General features: G+C 41.8%; 1 protein-coding gene across 1 annotated transcript in view; it reads left to right on the top strand.

Moving 5' to 3' along the window:
• LOC109928491 (disintegrin and metalloproteinase domain-containing protein 22) overlaps positions 1 to 19,589 on the top strand; it is a 320,108-nt gene that overhangs the window by 187,096 nt on the left and 113,423 nt on the right. The window lies entirely within an intron of this gene.

The raw sequence follows: 19,589 nt of genomic DNA, 5'->3' as shown, positions 1-19,589 counted from the left end.
GCACGTGATCCACATGTTTGTTCACTCTGTCTGACCTACCCAAACTTTGTAAGTCATGGGAACTGACCTCACATCAACCTTGCCCTATACCCATACAGGGCCATTCTCATGGTTCCAGCACCAAACTTCGTCCCCTGAATTAAATTGTCTCTCTTACTTAGATATGGCATGTGGCTGGCATTGGCATTCCTGCTGCCATTTCACCCTCCCCCCACCAGGTCTGGGAATATCAGGTTTAATCTGGTGCGGTGTCTTCTCCCCATCAGCAACTCTGCTGGAGTTATCCCTGTTGTTGTGTGTGGGGTGGTCCGATAATCAAACAGGGACTGGAACAGTTTGGTATCAAGTGACACTGTAGGCTGCTTCCTTAAGCCTGTCCTCAATGTTTGGACCATTCTTTCTGCTAGGAGCGTTGGACGATGGTTGGTATGGAGCTGTCTGTATCTGCCAAATGACATTCAACCATACAAAATACTCAAATTCCCTGCTGGTAAATGAGGTCCCATTGTCTGTGACCATTATGTCCGGGAGTCCGTGTGTCACAAACAATATTCGCAGTGTTTATGCATGACCAACTACTTTGAATGGACTTCCACAATGACCAGGAACATTGAGCCCGTGAAAGTACTGGCATAGACGACATGCAACCGAGTGCAGAGTTTACCCAGCCATTGCCACGAATGTGGGGGTGCTGCTGGTGGCAAATGTTTTCCTTGTTGGCACTCTGGATACTTGTCCACCAATGCAGCTATGTGGGCATCCAAACCTGGCCATCAGACATAGCTTCTTGCCAGCATCTTCATCTTGGAGACTCCTGGATGACCCTGGTGGAGTTCGGCCAGTATCTTGCGGCGACCTTATCTTGCGGCGACCTTTACTCAGGACAGCCACCCTTGCTCCACATAGTAATATGCCGTTCTCTACGGTGAGGGATTGTCCATTTCCAGTGGGATGCCCTCCAGCTCCCGTGCTCCACTTGCTGCATTTGCTAATGACAAGGCTAGCTGCAGTCCCTGTTTGGAGTTCAGTTGTGCTTCAGCTAGTAGGCGCTTCTGCATGGTAACGTCATTAATCCCACATACCAAATGGTCTCTCAGCATCTCAGTCAGGGTTAGCCCAAAATCACATGCCTCTACCAGTCATCTGAACCTCGTCAAAAATCCCAACACAGATTCCCCCGGTTCTCTAACAGTCAAATAAAACCGGTAGTGTCTCAGAATTAGAGGAGGTTTGGGGTCATATTATTCCTTAACCAACTCTGTCAACTCTTGGAAGGTTTTCTGGGGCCTCTGGGAAAGTTAAGCCCCTTATAACCGCATATGTTGCAGGTCCGCAAGCAGTCGGGAGGATTACTCATTGCTTTACATCTGCCCCAATGTCATTTGCTTGGAAAATATATCATATTTGTTCCACATACTGGGCCCAATCTTCAACAGCAGGATTGAACAAGTCAAACTTCCCAAATAATGGCATGATGCCAGAAATGCTTACCCAACTACAAGATGACTGTTGCGAGCAAATGTTCTTCAGGCGTGTACTGTTTTCTCCCGTCGCCACTGAAATAACTGCACAGAGGCTGGTATCCTGTCACGAAGTCACCCTTTATTTACTTTGCACAGTACTCTGGCCGTGGCCAGCCAGCTCGGAGTCAGTCCCCTGAACTAAAGAGATTCTAAGCCCCCTGTTTTTGTTTTATATAACTTTATTAACATACCACCACCAGGGGAAAAAAACACCCGTGTGACAAAAGCATCAGTATCAAACAGAGCCCCTAGGGGCAATGCCTATGTGAAAAGAAAAGTAAGGGGGACGGTAGAGATCAAATCAAAATAGAGTTTGTGGGGGAAACAAAGCACTCCACAACCCGCTGTGCCCACGTCTCCCAAAAGGCATCAAGAGCACCAGTGTGCTCCTTCTCCAGGGACACCCAGACAAGCCCCCCGTTTATATTGGTCAGTCAAGGCTTCCTGCTTGATTCGGGTTAACAACCCCAATCGAGGATCACATAGTCAACAAGATCTACCTGGTTCCAATCACTACAGTATTAAAATGTGAACAGTCTTGAGGGGCCAAGTGGCCTACTCCTGAACCTAGTTCTTATGTGCAATGCTCCTGAATGTCTTTATTTAAATTATCATTTTCATAGGGCAGCCAGTTTGGTTCAATGTTCTTTTAAATCTCTCCCATTGTAACAGTGAGTAGTAGTCAATAAGAACTGGCCTTCCATCTCAGTGTCCCATCTGGACCACCCTTCCTGACCAAGATTTACAGGCAGACATCCTTTGAATCAAGGAATGGGGAACACAGAAATCACTAAATTTCTTGTGACGAACCCCAGCCATGGAGTTGTAGGCTTTGATCTCACACGGCAAGAGTGGTGCTTCCTAAACAATTTCAGAAGAAGCCTGATGAGCTTCTCGCTTATCATTGAATCTCCATCACTTGGGCCTCAGTACAAACCCCTCAAACCTTTCGAAAAGACATAAACAATGCAACATGTCACTGAGGGCAGTGTACAGACTAAGTGGTGGACTAATCACCTTAAACTTAGCAAATATTGCTTGCCTTCAGGGAATTGCATTTGCTAACTAAATAAATAATCAGTATCTGGGAAGGCCATTTTAAGTAACTTCCCAGTGATAAATTCAGACATGTATGTCAATCTGTACGGAAACTATAAAGAATTTGCCTGACTGTCCATAGTTCCCATTACTGAAATAGGTCACCTGACAGGCCAAACAACTCCTTTGACTTCCTTTCAGGATCCAGCAACACTCCCTAGTTCATCCAAACATTTATTAAACTCCTTCAATAACACTAAGCAGTACTTACGTGAAGTCTGTACCATGAAAAGGCAGGTAAAAATACCCACCCTTATGTTGGATTGTCAACCTTTTAAATTGCTGGATGTGCCTCCAGCGTATTCATTTGGAACTGATCTAAAATTGTACATCTTGCACTAAATCAGAGTTAAGAGTCTGTTTGACATCGCAATCTGCCCAGTTTGCATGTTTCCAGTTCTACTTTTTTTTCAGTTCAGCTGTACTATGGAACCCAATTTCAGGCAGTTCAGATTATTTTACTGATTTAGATTTATAAAATTATCATTTAGAAGCATGACTTACATTCAAGGCAGTGTGGAATTTTTTTTAGATTATTTCCTAATGAAACACATGGATATTCTTGTTGTGTGAGGTAAAAACCAGCAGGTGGCACAGTATTCCTTTCTTTTTTATATATACGAAACTTCCCACTCCCTGTCTAGGTAAATAAAGTATAATTACTCTTAAGAGTATAATTCTACTCTTAAGTGATAAATGGCCTGACAGTCTACAGTTGCTACATGATGGAATCCAGTTTCACTATGAGGTCAGAAATGATTCTTTATCTGATGCCCTTTTAATGGAAAATGGGAGTACAGTTACCCACCAGGATGAACCATACATCTGATCAGTCTTGTCTCTAGCACCTCTGAATAAAGTACAGGAGAAGTATGCAGCATTGCTTCAGTGCACAGAAACATAGAGCAGATTAGTGAGGCATTATTCATCTGTGTTAACAACCTCATGATGTTTGCAGTGGAAAACTGTTACCCAATTGACAAGATACTGCAATTCTTCCACACTGCCAGATTCCCTAGAGTTGGTGACTTCATTAATGGCACCCCTATGGACATCTGGACCTCCACAGCAAGCCTTATTATAAATGCACTGCATGGTGTTCTGCTGAACCAGTGAATCCCACAACCTAGGCATCAGTCAAGATTTCTTTATTCTCAGAAAGTTGTTGATGCCTGTCTTTTATTTTATTCTTCACTTGAATGTGGGAATTGCTGGCTAGGCCAGAACTTATTGCCTGTCACTCACTACCCATGAGGAGTGAGGCACCTTCTTGGACTACTGCAGTTAATGTGGAGTAGGTAAACCTTAATGCTTTTAGGAACGGAGTTTCAGGACTCTTATCAAGTAATAATGAAGGAATGGTGTTATAGTTCTAAGTCAGAAGTCACACAGCACCAGCTTATACTCCAGCAGATTTATTTGAAATCACACACTTTCAGAGCGTAGCCCTTCATCAGGTGATGTGAAAGAGAAGCACACAAAACACAGAATTTATGGGCAGAGAGAGATCAAAAGGCCATACAAATAGAGATAGTAGGAACTGCAGATGCTGGAGAATCCGAGACAACAAGGTGCAGGGCTGGATGAACACAGCAGGCCAAGCAGGTACAAATAGCGTGAGTGGAGTGCCAAATAATAAGTCCCTGCAGGTGTGAGTAAAGTGTCAAGAGCTGAATAACAAGCAAAGGAATGAACTGTAATCCGATTAAATGAGGCAGAGAGACAATTACAAAGCAATGAAAATACGGTGCTGCTGGAGACAAACCAAATGGCTGGAATAACGTGATAGGTATAAGAGTCGCATACCAAGGGCTAACCAAAGTTATAAGTAATCCAAAGCTGTACAAACTAATTAGGGTAGACAGATCATAACAATTTATCCAGGTGATGGTGACAAAACAGGACAGTACGGAAGATTTTAGAAATACAGAACAGTGTGGTGGATCACATGTAGCGTGACATGAACCCAGGATCATAGTTGAGACCATCTTCATGGGTATGGAACTTGGCTATCAGTTTCTGCTTGGCGATTCTGCGTTCTTGTGTATCATAGAATCCCTACAATGTGGAAATAGGCCCTTCGGCCCAACAAGTCCACACCAACCCTGAAAGCATCCCACCCTGACCCATCCCCTATAATCCACCTAACCTAAACATCCCTGGACAATTTAGCACGGCTGATCCACCCAACCTGCGCACCTTTGGAGTGTGGGAGAAAACCGGAGCACCCGGAGGAAACCCACGCAGACATGGGGAGAATGTGCAAACTCCACACAGACAGTTGCCTGTGGGTGGAATCAAATCTGGGTCCCTGGCGCTGTGAGGCAGCAATGCTAACCACTGAACCACCGTGCCGCCCAAATCTTAAAAGTCGCCTTGGAAGACACTCACCCGAAGATCGGAGACTGAATGTCCTTGACCGCTGAAATATTCCCCGACAGGGAGGGAACTTTCCTGCCTGGCGATTGTTGCATGGTGTCCATTCATCCACTGTCATAGCGTCTGTATGGTCTCGCCAATACACCATGCCTTGGGGCATCCTAGCCTGCACCATATGAGATAGACAACGTTGGCCGAGTCATAGGGGTATCTGCCCTGTACGTAGTGGGGGGTGTTCCCATGTGTGATGGTAGTGTCCAGGTCGATGATCTGACATGTCTTGCAGAGGTTGCCATGGCAGGGTTATGTGGTGTTGTCCTGAAGGCTGAGTAGTTTGCTGTGAACGATGGTCTGTTTAAGGTTTGGTGGTTGTTTGCAGAGAAGTGGAGGCGTAGGGATGATCTTGGCAAGGTGTTCGTCATCGTCTGTGATGACATGTTGGAGGCTGTGAAGAACACGGTGTAATCTCTCCACTCCGCTCCGCTTCCATAACCATGAAGATGGCCTCAACCATGATCACACCATTTATACAATCTTTTGATCCGTCTGCCTATAAATTCTGTGCCTGTGTGCTTTTCTTCGCTTGACCTGACGAGGGAGCAGCACTCTGAAAGCTTCTGGTTTCAAATAAACCTGTTGGACTGTAACCTGCGTCACGTGACTTCTGACCTTGTCCATCCCAGTGCAACACCGGCACCTCCACATCATTGTTAGTGTTGCTCAATGCTTAGCACTTGTGTGGTGCCAATGTTACTTTTCCATTTATCAACCCAAGCCTGAATATAGTCCAGGTTTTATTACATATGCACACAGACTGTTGCAGTATCTGAAGAGTCAGGAATAATGTTTACTGTTGTACAACTATTAGTTAACACCCTTGGTTCTGACTTTATGTTGGAAGGAAGGTCATTGATGAAGGAGCTGAACATGGTTGGATCAAGGACACTACACTGAGGGAATCCTGCAGAAATGTCCTGATTGACATGATTGACCCCCAACAACTGGAACCAGCTTCCTTTGTGCTAAGTATGATTCGAACCAGCAGGATGTTTTCCCCCAGTATCTCATTAGCTCCACTTTTGATAGTGTTCCTTGATGCCATACTCGGTCAAAAGCTGCTTTGATGTTAAGAGCAGTCATTCTTATCCCACTGTTTTATCCATGTTTGAGCCACAGCTGTAATGAGGTCAGGAGCCAAGTGGCCCTTGCGAAAACCGCAAACCAAGCGTCAGAGATAACCAGCATCCACAGTTCTTTGTTTTATATCAGTGAGCGGGTCATTGCTCCATGATAGCTGTGTCAACTAGTCCTTGCATCAGTTGAAGGAAAAAGGAGAATTGAAAAATAACTTCTGCCTTGGCTTTGAAGATTAGGGAGCCACAGGAATATCAATTGATATTTGAAACTGTAGATTTTTGAAACTGTGCAACAAATGAAGCAACATATTATATGACAGCAGTACTTAAAGCTCATCATTGCTACACACTACACTACATTTGAAGGAGCGTTTAAGGCACTTTTAGACAAGCACATGAATATGCAAGGAATGGAGGAATATGGACTAAGGGCAAGCAGAAGCGATTATTTTCATTTGGCATCACGTATGACACAACATCATGGACCAAAACCAAAGGGCACTTTCCTGTGCTGTACAGCTCTTTGTTCTAACAGCTTAACCTCAGAACAGAAGGAGAAGAAGGCATTTTGATGAGTCCTAAAGAGGAGGAGACAGCTCATTGCCACGAAGACACCCCCACTGAAACGCCTTTGTAACAGCAAAATAGTACACCAGGCTCTCATAGATAAAAGTGTCTGTGCTCAGAGTTGAGTGCCTGAAATATCTTTTTTGTCTAACAGCTGCACTATTCTCTGTGTTACTTCAATTACCATGTCAATTCAAGCTTTGATCTGCTGCAATAAAGTGAACCTAGATTTAATATTCTAGCACTTATGAGTTATATGCACTTAGAGGACTTCAAATTACACACACCCTTTCTTGTGTGTAGCAGGGCATTACTTCTGCCTGTCACTTTTCAACGTTGGTGACTCTATCCCAGAAATACAGATTGGAGCCGTTTCAGTATTGGGAGCAGATGGCCTGTTCCGTCGACCAGCCAATAAATTCTTGTTCCACAGTGCTGGCAGAAGCATGAAGAGGTGCCATATATTAAGGCCTTATCAAACCAAAGACAAACCACAACAGAACATTATAGCCTCAAATCAAGACATAACAAGAGCACATCAGGAATGTTAATTTGATCCTCCTGGGAACAATTACAATATTCTTTCACTGCTAACCTTATTTAGGGGCCACAATTGAATGCATGCCTCCTACAAGGACAGGATTACAAGGGAACAGTATAAGATTCCTGACCATAGTCATCCCTCAGCAATAGTTGCTGGGATATGGATGAACATGTAAAAGAACCATCTGTACCCCAGATTAATATTTCTGTTGCAAGGTCAATTGAGGGGAAAGCATCAATTCACTTTCCATGCCATCAAGGTCAAGCTGCATTTTCCCCCGTGTAGGCCCTTAGACTATCACTTTCTCTGTGTTTATCTCAGTATTTCCTCTTGTGATATTACACAAGGTATGTCTTCTAGGGGCTAAATTGATGCTCTTTACTGCTTCTAAAGTGGGAGAACAAAGTGAAATAACTGGTTTCTGGCTTTCAAAGGAAGAAAATACACTTTTTTAACATATAAATTTATACGTTCTTGTTCTTGACCATGAGATGAATGCGGAGCTGATCCTGATATGGTCAGAGGCCTGATGACTGGCTTCTTCTGACTGTTTTCTATCAAATTTATTCTTTAAGGAGTAAGTGGATAAGCTTGAAGTGTAGCATCCTAAGAGACAGCATGTTTATATGAATCTACTCCAGCCGCACCAATACTGCTGCCATGTGCACTGATCTGTGTGGAAGCGAGGCTTTGGGTAACATTCATATTTGGGAAGCCTTGCATTAATCACTCTCAATTCCATCCCATACATGAAGATGGACAAAAAAGTCTAACATACATTAGTGCCTAAGACCCTCTCATCATCATAAATATCAGCATTCATGAGTAACATCTATACAACAAAAAAGATTTTTAAATATTGTGTTGTAAATGTATCCCACAGTGGATTGCATTTGCTATTAGTTTTATCATACCATTGCACTGAAATAGTCAGACATTGCAAGATGCTTCAAGCAGAATCAAATGCCTGAATTTATCATCGAATCATATTATGGTTACAGCACAAAATGAGGTCATGCTGTTCTTTTTGACTGTGCCTGCTCTCTGCAAGAGCAACTCAGCTTGTTCCACTGACTGGTGCTTAAATAATTCTCTTTTGACAGTATCCACCAGACCCTAATATAGTATATTCCACATGCGTAAAAAAGCTTTCCCCTTGTAGTGATCGTAACAAGGTCAGCCAGAGGGACCTCATAGGCTATGATTTCCCTGATAAGGGCTGTTAACCTGGTCCAATTAGGAAGCCCTGGCTGACAGATATAAACAGGATGTCAGAGGTTCAGGTCACTCTGAGAGCTGGTTCAGTGTCAAGAACTCTCCATTTGGAAATGAAGGATTGATTGGTGACAGGATATTGGCCTGTGTGGAGTTATTTAATCCCCTTGTTGCCATTGCTTCCTTTCCTATCATTTTAAATCAGTGCCCCTTAGTTCTTGAACCTACTCCCAACAGGGAGCAGCTTTACTTCTTATTTGCTGTGTCCAGACTCCTCATTTGAACACTTCTGCCAAATCTCCTTTCAAACTTTTTGTCAAAAATGAGAACAACCCCAACTTCACTAGTCTGTCTACATAACTGAAGTCATCTGGCACCAACTCTGTATCCAAGGATATTATGGTCAGGATCTGATTCAGTTGCCAAGCTTACTTTAAATATGGCCAGCCTCTTTAATACTTCCTTTTAGCTCATTGAGTGTCTGAGCTATCTGTTTTTGCATTACGAATTTGACATAATGACAGACGCAAAGCACATGTTCACTACTTCCATTATGCCCTCAGCCTGTGTGACAGAAGTCAGCTCTGATTACTGTTTCAGCACTTGTGATTATTATTTTGAAACAAGTGGCAAATCTGTTCAAAATTCCGTGTTGGAGAACTGCTGGTGATTGAAATTTTGTGCCATAAACGCTATGGTCTTATGAAAAACACACACAGCAGCACTTTTTTTTTGAGCCATCGTATGACTCCCAGAAATGGAAGACTAAAATTGTCTATCCCATATGTTGCCATTACTTCACCCTTTGCTTATATTCTCTTCAGCTTATTGTATTGGAGAGCAATTGAATGATTTGTAAAAAAAAGTTCATCTTGCCCTAGCAGAGAAATATTATGATCCATTGCTCTCTGGGTTATGTGTGCAGCAGATATCCTTACGTAACTGTACTCATCCATTACCTTCTGAATTCCAAATGACCTCTGATGCGGTTCATCCTCTGTGTTCACCTTTCTCTTTCACCTAACATATTTTTCCTTCAAAATGCATTATGGCTGCCATGATCACCAACTAAAATGTCCTTCAGCCGTTTCTAAAGTTTCTTCATGACAGTCGAGTCTCTCAACTAAAAATATGTTGCTGATATTCACTTCAGATGCAGTCCTCATCATTTTCTGAGAGTCCCTTTCTTCCCAACCCTCACATTGCTCTGCAAAGCTAACACAACTTTATCCTTTTTGCAATTAGACTATTTCCCTGGCTTTAGAGCCCACTTTTGAAATTATGTCATACAAATATTTGAAAAAGCTCACTGATCTGAGGAGTGCCAAATGCTGCTGAACGTTGTGCGAATCATCAGCAAGTATTCTCACTTCTCACATTTAGATGGAGGGAAGATCATTGATAAAGCAGCTGAAGATGGTTGGGCCTAGGACTCTACCCTGAAGAATTCCTGCAGAGATGTCCTGGAGCTGAGCTAACTGACCTCCAAAAAAAATAACCATCTTTCTATGTGATCAGTATGACTCTAGCTAATGGAGAGATTACCCCGATACCCATTGACACCGGTTTTGCTGGAGATCCCTGATACCATAACCAGTCAAATACTGGTTGGGCCTAGGACACTGCACTGAAGAATTCCTGCAGATTCTTCACAGATGCTGCCATACCTGCTGAGCTCTTCCAGCAACTTTGTTTTTGTTCCAGTCAAATACTTCCTTGATGTCAAGGGTACTTACTCTCAACTCACCTCAGGAGTTCAGCTTTTTTGTCCTTCTTTGGACCAAGGCTCCAATGAGGTCAGGAGCTGAGTGGCCCTTGTAGAACTGACATCACTGAACAGGTTATTCTTTTGCAAGTGCTGCTTGATAATGTTGTTAGTGAACATTTCCATCATTTTGATGATATTGAAAGGTAGACTGAAAGAAAAGTAATTGGTCAGGTTGGATTTGTCCTGCTTTTTGTGGACTGGACATACCTGGGTAATTTCCTACACTGCCCTCAGAAAATCAGCCTCAAGCTCTGGATTACTCAATCATAAATGACCATTGTGCCACTCCCTCCCCAGAGCGATCAAGTAAGGTTGCAACCCATGGCAAGACAGCTGGAAATTGGTGGGTAAGTCAAGAGGCATAAGCCACTTTAATTGCCCACCCATTTGGTTCCCATTCAATAGGCAGAATTAAAGTCAGTAGCTTAAGAACATAACTATCCAAATGAATAAAGTAAGAAAGAATAAGATCAAATAAGTATTAGCCATTAGTATGTGGGGAAATGAGGAATCTTCTGACTGGCCCTATTTTATCTGTGTATTTAAATTCCTGGAACTTAAAAAATTACCTCTTCAAATTCATTAACGACAGAAGGTTTATGGGTCCTTTTTCCATGCAGGGTCTCCCCTTTCCATTATGTGCTCTGCTGCCCTCCACAAGAGCAATTAGAGTCATACAGCACAGAAACAGACCTTTTGGTCCAACTGGTCCATGCTAAACATAACCCTCCGTCAAACACTCCCAGGACAGGGACAGCACGGGATTAGATACAGAGTAAAGCTCCCTCTAGATTCTCCCCCATCAAACATTCCCAGGACAGGGACAGCACAGGGTTAGACGCAGTAAAGCTGCCTCTGCACTGTCCTCACTCACCAGTAGCTCTTCCTCCTCCTCCCATTTCGCAGCCAACCTAGAGGTTGGGACTTCTCTGAGTGTCTGACAGAATTCCGACATGGGCATTGAAGACAATCAACCCCTTTCTTTCCAACACATCCGTGTCCTCATCTTTCCGTTCTGACTTCAGTTTCTTTGTGATTTCGACAATCTTGTCAGACACCGAAGTAATAACCAAGGCCCATCCAGCATCCCAGTATGTGTGTGTAATCAAAATTTGACGTGCATTTGGGTATCATTAAAACTTCCTTAGCTCGACTTTACATGTAAATGAAGATGTAAGAAACGTTCCAGTTGGAATATTTCCTTACAATTTGAAACCAGAAAGTTTCTCCTTTAGTGTGCATATGTTAGCAACGCTGGTAAATGCCTGCTATACAAGGTTACGTGAGTGCTTTTCAAGTAGCCTCAACTTAACCAGAAAACTCATGTATGTATTCCCCATCTAATGTTGAACTTTAAGAGATGTTAATTTTCTTCTTCATTGCTTCTTGCTCCTCTGGATGTTGGGCTCAACTTTGACCCTTTCTGCTTCCTCTCTCTGTCTTTCCGTCAGTCCTGAAACAGTGCCCAATATTGAAACCTCATTTGTCTCAATTTAATCACAAGCAGAACAATTTTAGCATTGAATGAAGTTCTTTTCCGTTTCTGTCATCTTTGCTTCTTGATTTAAATCTCCTCACTGCAAAAAGAGCAATGATCTCTCCTTTAAGATTTACCGATGTGCTGGACATTGCAATGGTCTCTTTCGTGAGCTCTTCGGTGAAGACCCAAAACACTATGTTGTGTAATGAGAGTACTTTCAGTCCATTATTCTTATTTCTTATGAGCACAAAATTTATGGATTTCTAGTCCTCCATCTCCTGGTGTTGGGTACATCTACACTGAAGTGCAAATTACCAGATATTTCCAAGATGAAAGACACATTAAAAAAGATTTTTGACAAGCTTTCAGTGTTATTAAGGACAAAAACAACGGTTGTCAATTTGCACACAGTAAATTTCCACAAATGATATTCAAATAGATAACTTGGCTTTAATTATGTTGATTGAGCCATTTTCTTCTTGAGCAGGAGAATGTAGGCTCTTTTCCTAAATTATGCAGTTGGATATATTACATCCCATGGAGATGACAGACATTTTGTTGGTTAAATTCCTTGTCTGAAAAATGAGGCACCTCCAAGATTGAAACCCTGGCTCAGTACTGCATTGAAATGTCAACTTAAATTATACACTCAAATTTATGCTTTGCTGTATTTTAAGAATTATGTGACATTGAGCTCCATGTAGGCAGGACCTCATACCTATTAGTTAGGGCCTGATGACAGACTCTGGATGTTGCTTCTCTCTGCTGTTCTTGAGACCCTCAGCTTTTTAAACACTGATCAGAGAGCTGTTGTTAGATAAAATTTCCTTTACTCAAAAAATTCTTAGTGTTGCTCACTTTTGACCTGACCCTCTTGCTTCCAAAGAGCAAAATTGTATTGCACAGCTCAAGAACATGGAACAGTTGACTTTCAAGTTGCAAAGTTGTCCTGGTATCCCAGTTATAGTGGTCTGACTTACATTTCAGTTTATTGTCCCAAAAATGTGTGGTTCTCTTACACAGTGTATAGAATTTTGAGAATAAACATCCCAGAATTGCAATAAAATCATTGCAAACCTGTCACTTGCGTTGTGACTAATGATGGGGTTTGAGGGGGACATTGTTTAGCACTGTTCATTTACAGCAAATCACAAGTACATCCATCAATTTGCTGACAACAAAAGATGATAATAAAGTGCATTTGAATATGAAAGAAACAAACATGAAAGCACATCAGTGTGACATCACTTCACCTGTGTAATAATCATTTATAGATTTCATTTAGAGGGGACTGATTTTGCAATTTGCCTAATAAATTAGGCCTGATTATCATAACTACTTAATATGCTATTATCTGATCTTCAATAACTCAATTTACATATAAGAATTAATGTAAGTAAGAAATTCATTAACATTCTATTCTTATTCATGTAACAGTTATACCCTTCAGAATATGTAACTAGGATTGGAATCACAGAATAATTTACTGCAAGGATAGGTGAATTGACTCATTAAATGCACACTGATTTCCTTCTACACATGAGCTCCCTGGTCTAATCCCACTTTCTTGATCACATCCCATCCCTTTTACTATTTCTTAACTTGTAAGACTGCTGAAAAAAAATAGTATTTTATGTGTGTTCAACAATGGTTTATAGCAGAGAGCTCCATCATCGAACCATAGTTTCCATCATCTCCATGTACAGACGGGGTTCACTAGATTGTTTCCAGAACTGAGGGGTTTGTGTTAGAAAGAGAGATTGACCAATTTAGTCTGTACTCTCTAGATTTCAGAAGAATGAGAAGAGATCTAATTGAAGTAAGTAAGATGCCAGACTTAAAAAGGATGTTTCCTCTTATCGGGCAATGTAGAATTAGAGGTCATAATTTTAGGATAAGGGGTAGCAGATTTAAAATAGAGATGGGGAGAAATTACTTCTCTCAAAAGGTTGTGAATCTGTGAAATTCACTAGTTTGAGTATGGTGGATTCTGGGACATTGAGTAAACCTAAGCAACAGATACACAGACTTTTATTTAGTAATGAGTTGAAGGGTTATGGAGACAGGCAGGAAAGTAGAGTTGAGGCCACAATGAGATCAACCATGATTGTATTGAATGGTGGCGCAGGCTTGAGGTGGTGAATTGTTTACTCTTGCCTTTAGCTTTTCACCATCTATACGGCAGAAGGACTGTGATAGAATACTATCCAGATGCCTGGAGGAATACAGCTCCAGCAACGTCAAAGACAAAACCAACGCATTTGATTGACATAAATCATTCAACTGATTTACTCCCTGCAGCACTAAGAGACTGTGACATGAATATATACCATCCACAAAATGCACTACAGCATCTTGTCACGGCATTTTTGACAGGATCTACTAAAGCCCCCCAAGCTCAGTCACTGAGAATCATAGCAGACACATGACAGCTTCATCGCCTGCAACTTCCTGTCCAAGGTACACAACAGGACTCAATTTTCTTTTCTTTCATGGGCTCTTCTTCAGATATTTTCTCAGTGGCTACTTTTTGATGCTCTGAAGCTACGTTTGACTTTTGAGAGCTGTCTGTTTCATTCTCACTGACCCATTTCTCATGTGGTGCCATTAGATAGTAGCAATGCTTTTTGTCGTTGTGTTGACCAACAGAGTATTTGAATTATCACAGAAGTAGAATGGAATAAAATGTCAATATCTTCAATAATTATCAACCCTCCATAAAATTAAAGCTGTAGCACAGAAGGAAAACATTAGTTTCCAAGACTCCACCATATTGAAATGGCAACAGGCATAATGTAAAATAAAACAAAGAATTTCACATTCTGGAGATCTGAAACAAAAACAGAAATTGCTGGTGAAACTCAGCAGATCTGGCAGCATCTGTGGGAAGAAAGCAAAGGTGACATTTCAAGTTCAGTAACTCTTCATCAGTATTGTTTTTTTTTCAAAATTGCTGACTTATTCTATGTGTAAAGGGCTATTGCCCTAAACATACCACTGCATACTGGTGAAGTCACAGCTAATGTGTATGAAACACGTATGCGCAAAGTTGGAACACTGTAATCAGACAGTTACAGCTCTTTTTACGGCATCACAGACCTCAAACTCAGATTTAAAATATTAATTGACACTCAGAATTCACTCTCCTCTTCACATGTCCACTTCTCCGATTCACCCCACTGCCTCCCCCCCCACCCCCAGAACCATTTCCAGCATATGTAATAGCTCCTGAACCTACGCAACATTGAACTAGAGATTCCACACTTGTTAGGAACTTACTGCCTCAGTGATTTTAAATTAGCTGAGTATTTCTTTGTTGATCATTTCAAACTATTCTCTTTCCTTTGCAGCCCTCCCTTGCAGGCTGTCTCCCTACCTTCTCTTGAAACCACTCACTCCCCTAATCTCCTTTGCTGCCTCCCTCTCTACCCACCCCTTTTAGGAACATAGGAACAGGAGTAGGCCATTCAGCCCCTTGAGCCTGTTCCACCATTCAATGAGATCATGGCTTCTCTTTGGCCTAACTCCATATACCTGCCTTTGGCCAGTATCCCTTAATATCTTTGCTGAACAAAACTTATCTATCTCAGATTTAAAATTAACAACTGATCGCACATCCATTGCAATTTGTGGAAGAGCATTCCAAACATCTACACCCCTTTGTGCGTAAAAGTACTTCCTAAACATCTCTCCTGATGGTCTGCTGCTAATTTGCAGATAATACCCCTAGTTCTAGAATTTCAAACCGGTGGAAATAGTTTATCTACTTTATCTTTTCTTGCTAATATATTGAAGATTTTAATCAGATCACCCCTCACCCTTTTAATTTGTGGAGGAAACAGGCCTAATTTGTACAGTTTCTCCTCATAACTGAACCCCTGAATTCCAGGCATCATTTTTATTACCAGCCTCATTCTCCGCCACCACATTTGCAACCCCCTTAGCCATCGTGTAGTTTTCTCTTCCTCCAACACCTCTTGCAGATTCCTCCACCTCCACCTCTTTTGCAGCCTCCACTTCCTCCATTCTTGCAGTTTCCATTTCTGCCACTGCACACCGCGCCCCCACCACCCCATAGCCTATTTCTCCTCTCCACCCCAGCTACAACCTTCGTCTCCCTTCATCCCATCAAAGCTGGCTTCCTCAAAACACACAGTCCGCAGCAAAACAGTGATTCCAGCTCCCTCAGTGACTGTCACCACTTACTTTCCTGGCTGCTCACGTTCCCTCCAATCATAGTGTGTTGATCTCCCACATTTGCTGATGATAGGTTCACTTGTCGTCCTATCAGCAGCCAGCATGGCAAAGGATCACACTGTGAATGGAGGAGCGGCTCCTCACTAATTTTGTCAATTTTACATGTGGGAGCGATTTTCTGTCACGGATTGCCTCCGTGGTTGAATTTCCCTGAACGTTTGATGACTTTTGTGCAACAATTCACCTACTGCTCCTTGTATTCTGAGCCCTGGTACACATCGACCTGACCTAGAAATGTATCTTTGTTCCTTCATTGTGCCTTAGGCAAAACACTGGGAATCTGTCTGTAACCTGCACAACACTGACAGCAGTTTCCTGTAAAGATTGTGTATTGTGTTTCACTGACTTTTCAAGGAAAACTAAGGAACAGACAATAAGTGTTGGACTTGCCAGGCGCTCACACCGTGCGAACAAATATAAAAATAATGGACCGAACAGTTCCAATCCAAATCTTCCTTTTCCTACCTGATGGGCTGTACAGTATATTGGCGGCTGGGAGTCTTTCCCTGGATGTGTAATTCCTGCTGTCAGCTCCCCTCATCCACAACTAATTGGACTGGGCCTCCTGATAAGATAATTGGGTAGCTAGCTAGCTTCAACAATTCTCAGCAGCAAAACCTATCCCAAGCATCCTTTTTAACGTTTTTAATGTGTATTCATTAATGAGATGTGCCATCGCTAGCTAGCGCAGCAATTATTGCTCATTCCTAATCGCCCTTGAGAAGGGGATGATTTTGAACAACTGCAGACTGTATTGTGTGGGTATACTCACGGTGCTGTTAGCAAAGGAGTTCCAAGAGTTTGACCCAGCAACAGTAAAGGAACAAGGATACCCCATGTACAGTGCCAGGTCGGGATGGTGTGTGGCTTGGAGGGGAATTTGCAAGCACTGATGGCCTCATGCACCCACTGCCTTTGTCCATCTAGATCGCTGGTTTGGAAGGTGCTGTCGAAGGAACCTTCATGGCTTGTTGCAGATCTTGTAGACAGTACACACTGCTGTTGCTGTGCATCGGTGGTGGAGGAAATTAATATTTAAGTTGTTAGATGTTAGTTTGCTTTCTGGTCAGTGGTAACCCCCATAAGAACGTATGAAATAGGAGCTGGAGTATGCCAGCTGCCCAAGTCTGCCCTACCATTCTGTAGGATCAAGGCTACACCTCTTCTTTCATTTCAGCTCATCTTTGCCCTCAACTTCTCGATATTTCAACAATCTATTTATCTTCTCTTTAAGTGCTTTCAGTGATCTGGTTTCTACTATCTCAGGAGTACAGACTTTCAGATAATCACAACCTCTTGGAGAAGAAATTCCTTCGCATATCATTCTTAAATGAGTATAGCCTTAATTTATAATTATGTTCCCTAGTTCAAGATTCTCTCAGCCATGGAAACATCTTCTCAATATCTACCATATAATACCCCCTCAGAACTTTGCATGTTTCAATCAGATCTCCCCTCATTCTTTTAAACTCTAATGGATAAACCTGTTTAACATTCTTGTTAAGTCAACACCTTCAATGCAGGAATCTACGCAGTGAATCGGTTTTGAACTGCCTCCAGTACCAGTATAAATTTCTTTAAAAATTGGGACGACTACTGTACATCGTATTCTAGGAATAAAGGCAGCCAGGTCTTTTCCCTGCAGTGGGGGAGTCCAGAACTAGAGGGCATAGGATTAAGGTGAGAGGGGAAGATTTAAAAGGGACCTAAGGGGAAACTTTTTAACACAGAGAGTGGTGCATGTATGGAATGAGCTACCAGAGGAAGTGGAGGAGGCTGGTATAATTACAGCATTTTTGAGGCATCTGGATGGGTGTATGAATAGGAAGGGTTTAGAGGGATATGGGTCAAATGCTGGCAAATGGGACTAGATTAATTTAGAATTTCTGGTCAGCATGGACGAGTTGGACCGAAGGCTCTATTTCCATGTTGTACAGCTCTATGACTCTATGACACAATTTAATTTGCCTTCTTAACACCTTTTTGCAAATGGATGCTACTTTTTTGTCTTTGATGCGCAAGAGCACCAGACCTCCCTGTGTTGCTGTGTTTTGGAGTCTTTCATAATTGAAATCATAGTCTATCTTTTGATGCTTCCTATCAAAGTGATAATCGGATACATTTCCTACACTAAATTCCATCTGCCATATTTTTGATCAAAGTCAGAAATCACACAACACCAGGTTATGTTCCAACAGGTTTATTTGAAAACACAAGCTTTCGGAGCCTCAGTCCTTCTTCAGATGTAAGTGAGAGAGGTAGTATCAGACACGGAATTTATAAGTAAAAGATCAAAGGTTCACACCATTGCTGAGGATGTACTAAACAAACTCAAGATGTTGTTAAATCTTTAATCACTTAGAAGGTTTTAATTGATTAATATGTATATGTAAATCCCCAACTTCCTTTCAAGTCACGGTCCTGAGAGAACTGAAGGTTTTATCAGTGTAAAGAAGTAAAGAATTTGGATTTGCAGATACATTTTATTTTGTTCAAAAAACACACAATTTATAGATAGTCAGTCAATGTGGCAGTTAATAAATTCCTACTTTAGAAATAAAACCAGTCTGACTCCCAACCAAAACACAAACAGATTCTAAACAAGGCCTCACACCTAACATGCATTGCCTGATCTAAAATGTCACTTCTTCTTTACACTGATAAGATCTTTAGTTCTGTCAGGACCATGACTTGAAAGGAATTTGGGGATTTACATATACATACTAATCAATTAAAACCTTCTAACTGATTAAAGATTTAGCAGCATCTTAGGTTTGTTTAGTATATCCACATCAATGGTGTGAACCTTTGATCTTTTATAAATTTTTATAAATTCTGTGTCTGATGCCACCTCTCTCAGTAACACCTGAAGAAGGACTGAGGCTCCGAAAGTTTGTATTTTCAAATAAACCAGTCGGACTATAACCTGGTGTCATGCGATTTCTGACCTTGTCCATCTCATTCCAACACTGGCACCTCTACATCATATTTTTGATCATTCACTCAACCTATCTATATCCCCTTGCAGATTCCTTCTGTCCTCATCACAGCATGCTGTCCCACCTATTTTTATATCGTTAGTAAATTTGGATGCATTACACACTGCACTGTCCTGCAAATTATTAATATAAATATTAAATAAATTACATTCTAGGACTTATCCCTGTGGCATTCCACTAGTTAGGTCTTTCCAACCTGAAAAAGACTTTCTGTCTTCTGTGTGCTAACCAATCTTTAATCCATGTTAATACATTATCCCTATACCATGAACTCCTACCTTGTGCAATAACCTTTTATGTTGTGGAATGTGTATGTTGTAGAATGTTTATTGGCTGGCACTTGTGTGTTGTAAATGTTGCTTCACGTTTGTTGGCCCGAACTATTAATCCCAACCTGTTTAGTCTGTCAGGGGATACTCCGCAGGGACAGCAGCTGCCATGGGTCAACTGACTGGAAGTAGGAAGCCAATTACTTGGACTATATTAGCCATTTTGCCGCTGTTAGAACATCTCTGTCATTTGGGGAATCTGCCTGCAGCATCAAGGCAGTGTCCCAGAGGCTTTGTGGTTAGGGCCCTTCTTCCCAGAGGCTCCATGGCACAAGGAAAGATAACTTCCTTCCA

This window comes from Rhincodon typus, chromosome 2 (assembly GCF_021869965.1).
Source record: "Rhincodon typus isolate 14 chromosome 2, sRhiTyp1.1, whole genome shotgun sequence".
Taxonomy (NCBI): Eukaryota; Metazoa; Chordata; class Chondrichthyes; order Orectolobiformes; family Rhincodontidae; genus Rhincodon; species Rhincodon typus.
This window is presented reverse-complemented; position numbering and strand designations above follow the sequence as displayed.